This window comes from Schistocerca cancellata, chromosome 2 (assembly GCF_023864275.1).
Source record: "Schistocerca cancellata isolate TAMUIC-IGC-003103 chromosome 2, iqSchCanc2.1, whole genome shotgun sequence".
NCBI classification, from domain to species: Eukaryota; Metazoa; Arthropoda; class Insecta; order Orthoptera; family Acrididae; genus Schistocerca; species Schistocerca cancellata.
The window spans coordinates 483744830-483750626 of NC_064627.1; the positions used below are offsets into that span (position 1 = coordinate 483744830).

At 50.3% G+C, this 5797-nt stretch overlaps 1 pseudogene; it reads left to right on the top strand.

The window, feature by feature from the left end:
• The first annotated feature begins 3233 nt into the window (after positions 1-3233).
• Positions 3234-3351, top strand: LOC126163600 (5S ribosomal RNA; annotated as a pseudogene).
• Positions 3352-5797: the final 2446 nt, after the last annotated feature.

Here is a 5797-nt window from a genome sequence, read left to right on the forward strand (position 1 = left end):
TTTAACTTGCGCACCTGCCGAGTTAGGAATGCTCGCCGGATAATCGACTAGTGTTATCTGACCCCACTGGCGAAAACGTGCCACTTTTCTTTACGAACAGTTACGTTGTTAAGTTTTAAGTACAAAAGTCTGCACTGAAAGGATAACATTTCACAGTACTCCTTTCATTGAGTTTGTAAGTAGCATACTTCATAACACTGGCTAGATTAAACCATCTCTTATTAGTGAGCTCAATGTAGTTCCAGTTTCACAATGAAGTTTGCACACTGCTGTGTTGTTTTCTCAAATTGAACTATCACGCTATAACAGTTCACAGCAGCCATAGTAATTGTTCAAACTGTAATATAACCCGCCAACGGATGCTAGTTACTAAGAGTGACGATACTCATTTACCCACTGCTTTCGCGTGTAATTAAGCGAACTCCCCGCGCATAAACCTATTGCACACTCACGGCTGCCCTATCATTCGACGAAAACCTTCCCAATCAAAGCATTATCAGTATCTACAGACTCTTCATACGGGGACGTACTGAACAGTGATTTCTTGAATTTATGATGCTGTTCTAAATATCGGTTGAGGTGTACCGTCAAGTATACGATTCGGTCGAATTTCACGCATCGCTGACGCGGATTGCAGCTCTCTGCCGCTAGCAGGCTCCGAACTGCAGCATGTAACACGGCAGTGTGTAAAGTAATTATGTCGATGCGTGAGAAGCAGAGTGCTGTAATTGAGTTTCTGAAACCACAAATTCGAAGAGTTCGTCCGCACATGGAGTACCTTCTCCTTCAGCATGACAATGTCACACCACAGACAATCGCTGCGACACCTGCAACAATCCGACGCCTTGGCTTCACTGTCATCGATCACCCTTCATACAGTCCTGACTTGGTCCCATCAGATTTTAATGTGTTACCAAAACTTAAACAACACCTTCGATGACTTCGCTTTGATATTGACAAAGTCTTGGAAGGAGATGTGGGATTGTAGCTCCGTCAACAAAGTTAAACATTCTACTTTGACTGTTTCAACAAACTGGTCCCTCGTTGGGAGAAATACGTTCGTCGCCAGGGTGACTTTGTTGAGAAACAAACATGTACATATGATGAATAACGATTGTGAATGTTAATTAACTTCGTTTTAATAGTTTTCACATAAAAAATTCGGAGGCATTACTTTTCAGCACACCATCATATTGTTCTGGTGTGACTTAACTGCAAACGACCGGTCAACGTGAAACCTGAACAGCGACTGCCTTCGTCTCGACAACGGCGCGTGCCCGCCAGCGCTTGGACACGTTGTTGAACGAAACAGCAAGAAATGCCTCCTGCCGGGAAAGGCGCTCTCAGCTCCTAATGTTCCCGAGAACCAGCGATGCGTAACGGGCACGAATGACTTCGTCATACCAACATCGACAGTAGTGCCCCCTCCGACCGCCCCCGGCCATGTCAGAGATTTTCTGCACTCGGGGACTGGGTGTTGTGTCTTCGTTACGTTCGTATCGCTGTAATTGACATAACACTATTCAGATGGCTGCAAGGGGAACGTCCCGAAAAAAAAAACCCAAGTGCAGATGTATTTCTCGCATTAACAAACACTGCCAGAGAAATGGCAAGAATGATCGGTAATACAACACTAGTTGAGCACTTTTGCTATATTGTTAAGAGAATTTCTCGGACTTAGCAAAGGGCCCATGTGTTTGCCACCCACACGTTCCCAAGAACAGAGCTTTGCCACGCATACATTCCCAAGAACAGAGCCGCATACGGAGACTGCACTTTATCTAGAATCTCACCAACTGGCTAGACTGTCATGGTTGGCCCTACCAGGAGCATTGCTCCAACCAGCATAGCTCAATGGTTCACGTTATTGTGGTAGTCCATGGGTATTCACGTACAAGAAATGAAACTCCTGAGAAGAGTTAAAGGTTACACGACAGAAGACAGACTAAGGAATCAAGATATTAGAGAAGAACTAAAAATTTTTATTCGAAATGATAAAATTTTAGGTTATAGAAGCAAATAGAAACAACGCCTAAACAGAATGGAGAGCGAGAGACTCCCCTTCGGTTTCAGTAATTTTTAAACAAATGCTCCCCGTGGTTTCTTATCACTCACAGATGTATTGCTCTTATATTATATCCGTACGATGGTTACATTTGTATCAATGACGATAGTCGCTTGATATCTGACTTGACCTCCCCCCCCCCCCCCTCCGTCCTTACTCCACCTCAATATGCAGTGAAAACAGCGAATTACTCAGGAAAGAGATATTTTATAGAGATTCAACATCCTCACGAACCAAACCTATGTATGCGGTCGCAAGTCGCAGTCGAGTATTTGCATTTAGCTGGAACGCTTTCAGGAGGTACGCTATACAGGCACGATGAAACGCGAATCACAGCAGCGAGCAGATGATACTCTAGAGCGAATAAGTGGCACAATGGCGTAGCCGTAGACTGTGAGCTAGGATTCTGGAGCAGCGATAATCGAAAAATCTTCCGGTTAAAAGGTCGTAAATTCGTCATGGTTTTCCTATGTTACTACAGCCGTGCCGCAGTGGCAACACCGGTTCCCGTGAGATCACCGGAGTTCAGCGCTGTCGGGCTGGGCTAGAACTTGGGTGGATGATCATTTGGTCTGCCCAGCGCTTTTGGCAAGCGGGGTGCACTCAGCCCTCGTGAGGCAAACTGAGGAGCTGCTTGACTGAGAAGTAGCTGGTCCGGGCTCGTAAACTGACATACGCCTGCGAGAGTGGTGTGCTGACCAAATGCCACTCCATATCCGCAACTATTGACGCCTGTGGGCTGAGGGTAACACGGCGGCCGGTCGCTACCGTTGGGCCCTCATGGCCTGTTCGCGCGGAGTTTAGAGTTTCCTATGTCACTGTAGGCAGCTGCTGTGATAGTTACTTTGAACACTTATATTGGTGAGATCTTAAACGCTACACTTCTTTTCTTCTTTCACCTAATCCTGGAAAGAATAGCGAGTTTACGGTCAAGCTGGTCTACACCTTCACCTTTCACCTAGGGCTCCCTGTCAGGAAACGTACAGAAGAGAGCACGGACGAACATTGGAAAACAGGCAAAAGGTCTGTCACCTTGAAGCTTTGTGGTGTGCCGCGAAATGTATCCGGAGAGCTCAATTTTCACAAAAGGCGCAATCCAGAGACGAGTCCGTACCCGACATACAATGCTAACTCCTCAAGAGGTTTTAAAGTTGCCTATCCGCTTCAGGGCAACGGCCTTGCCGCAGTGGATACACCGGTTCCCGTAAGAACACCGGAGTAAAGCGCTGTCGGGCGCGGTCGGCACTTGGATGGGTGACCATCCAGACCATCATGCGCTGTTGCCATTTTTCGGGGTGCACTCAGCCTCGTGATGCCAGTTGAGGAGCTACTCGACCGAATAGTAGCGGTTTCGGTCACGAATACCATCTTACGACCGGGAGAGCGGTGTGCTGACCCCACGCCCCTCCTATCCGCATCCTCCACCGAGGATGACACGGCGATCTTACGGTGCCGGTAAGCCACTCGTGGCCTGAAGACGGAGTGCTATCTGCTTCAGAGTCAAAAGGTTCAGTCAAAATTTCCCAGTAGACAGTGAAAGCTCACGTCGTAGTATGTTTTTCTTCATTTACCTAAGCAAGCACTGCCTTGTAATGCAAGCCTTAAACTTTTACTTCGGTATAAATCTGAGAGGTCGCTTATCATAGCTGTGCAGAATTCCTTGGTACGAATTTTCTTGTGTTTTTCAGCAAGCTGTGGCCGAAAATGTTGCCGCGTGCCGACTAGATGAGACGAAATGAAGCTCCGTGCGGGCGCGGGCGCAAGCAACAGTGCGGAACTAAATCGGCGCCGGATCGAAGCACGCTGGCGGGGGCGGGCGGGCCCGCAGCGCAGCGCAGACGGCGGCCGCGAGTTAGGGCCCGCGCAGGCACTCGGTTAGCGAGCAGCCGTAACAAAGCCCGGCCGGCGGCCTCGTAAAGCAGTGGGCCGGCCAGTTCGCTCCTAATGCGCCGCCACGGCCCTAAAGTCGCCAGGGCGCGCAATCACGCTGCCTGGCGCTCCCGGGGGATCCGTTCAGGCGCCTTCGCTAGTCCCTACTTACTGTATCCTGCCTGTCTCCTTCTCAGCGACAGCTTTGCTCAATAAACTAACATTTTTCGTGGCAGTAGTCGAAAATATCGATTGAAATTCCTTCTGGATGTGATTCAGGAGTGTACTGTTCGCGCAAAGTGGCGACAAACATCTGGAAGCTAAGAAGACCCAACTTTAAGAGATACACTCATGGAAATGGAAAAAAGAACACATTGACACCGGTGTGTCAGACCCACCATACTTGCTCCGGACACTGCGAGAGGGCTGTACAAGCAATGATCACACGCACGGCACAGCGGACACACCAGGAACCGCGGTGTTGGCCGTCGAATGGCGCTAGCTGCGCAGCATTTGTGCACCGCCGCCGTCAGTGTCAGCCAGTTTGCCGTGGCATACGGAGCTCCATCGCAGTCTTTAACACTGGTCGTATGTGCAGTTGACGGACTTTGAGCGAGGGCGTATAGTGGGCATGCGGGAGGCCGGGTGGACGTACCGCCGAATTGCTCAACACGTGGGGCGTGAGGTCTCCACAGTACATCGATGTTGTCGCTAGTGTTCGGCGGAAGGTGCACGTGCCCGTCGACCTGGGACCGGACCGCAGCGACGCACGGATGCACGCCAAGACCGTAGGATCCTACGCAGTGCCGTAGGGGACCGCACCGCCACTTCCCAGCAAATTAGGGACACTGTTGCTCCTGGGGTATCGGAGAGGACCATTCGCAACCGTCTCCATGAAGCTGGGCTACGGTCCCGCACACCGTTAGGCCGTCTTCCGCTCACGCCCCAACATCGTGCAGCCCGCCTCCAGTGGTGTCGCGACAGGCGTGAATGGAGGGACGAATGGAGACGTGTCGTCTTCAGCGATGAGAGTCGCTTCTGCCTTGGTGCCAATGATGGTCGTATGCGTGTTTGGCGCCGTGCAGGTGAGCGCCACAATCAGGACTGCATACGACCGAGGCACACAGGGCCAACACCCGGCATCATGGTGTGGGGAGCGATCTCCTACACTGGCCGTACACCACTGGTGATCGTCGAGGGGACACTGAATAGTGCACGGTACATCCAAACCGTCATCGAACCCATCGTTCTACCATTCCTAGACCGGCAAGGGAACTTGCTGTTCCAACAGGACAATGCACGTCCGCATGTATCCCGTGCCACCCAACGTGCTCTAGAAGGTGTAAGTCAACTACCCTGGCCAGCAAGATCTCCGGATCTGTCCCCCATTGAGCATGTTTGGGACTGGATGAAGGGTCGTCTCACGCGGTCTGCACGTCCAGCACGAACGCTGGTCCAACTGAGGCGCCAGGTGGAAATGACATGGCAAGCCGTTCCACAGGACTACATCCAGCATCTCTACGATCGTCTCCATGGGAGAATAGCAGCCTGCATTGCTGCGAAAGGTGGATATACACTGTACTAGTGCCGACATTGTGCATGCTCTGTTGCCTGTGTCTATGTGCCTGTGGTTCTGTCAGTGTGACCATGTGATGTATCTGACCCCAGGAATGTGTCAATAAAGTTTCCCCTTCCTGGGACAATGAATTCACGGTGTTATTATTTCAATTTCCAGGAGTGTAGTAAGCTGCGCTCGTCATTCTCCAGACAATTCGAATACATCGAACGAATGGTACAATATGTACGCTGGTTAGTCAAAACGCTTTAATTATCACCTCGAAAATACCCATTAGCTTCGCAGGT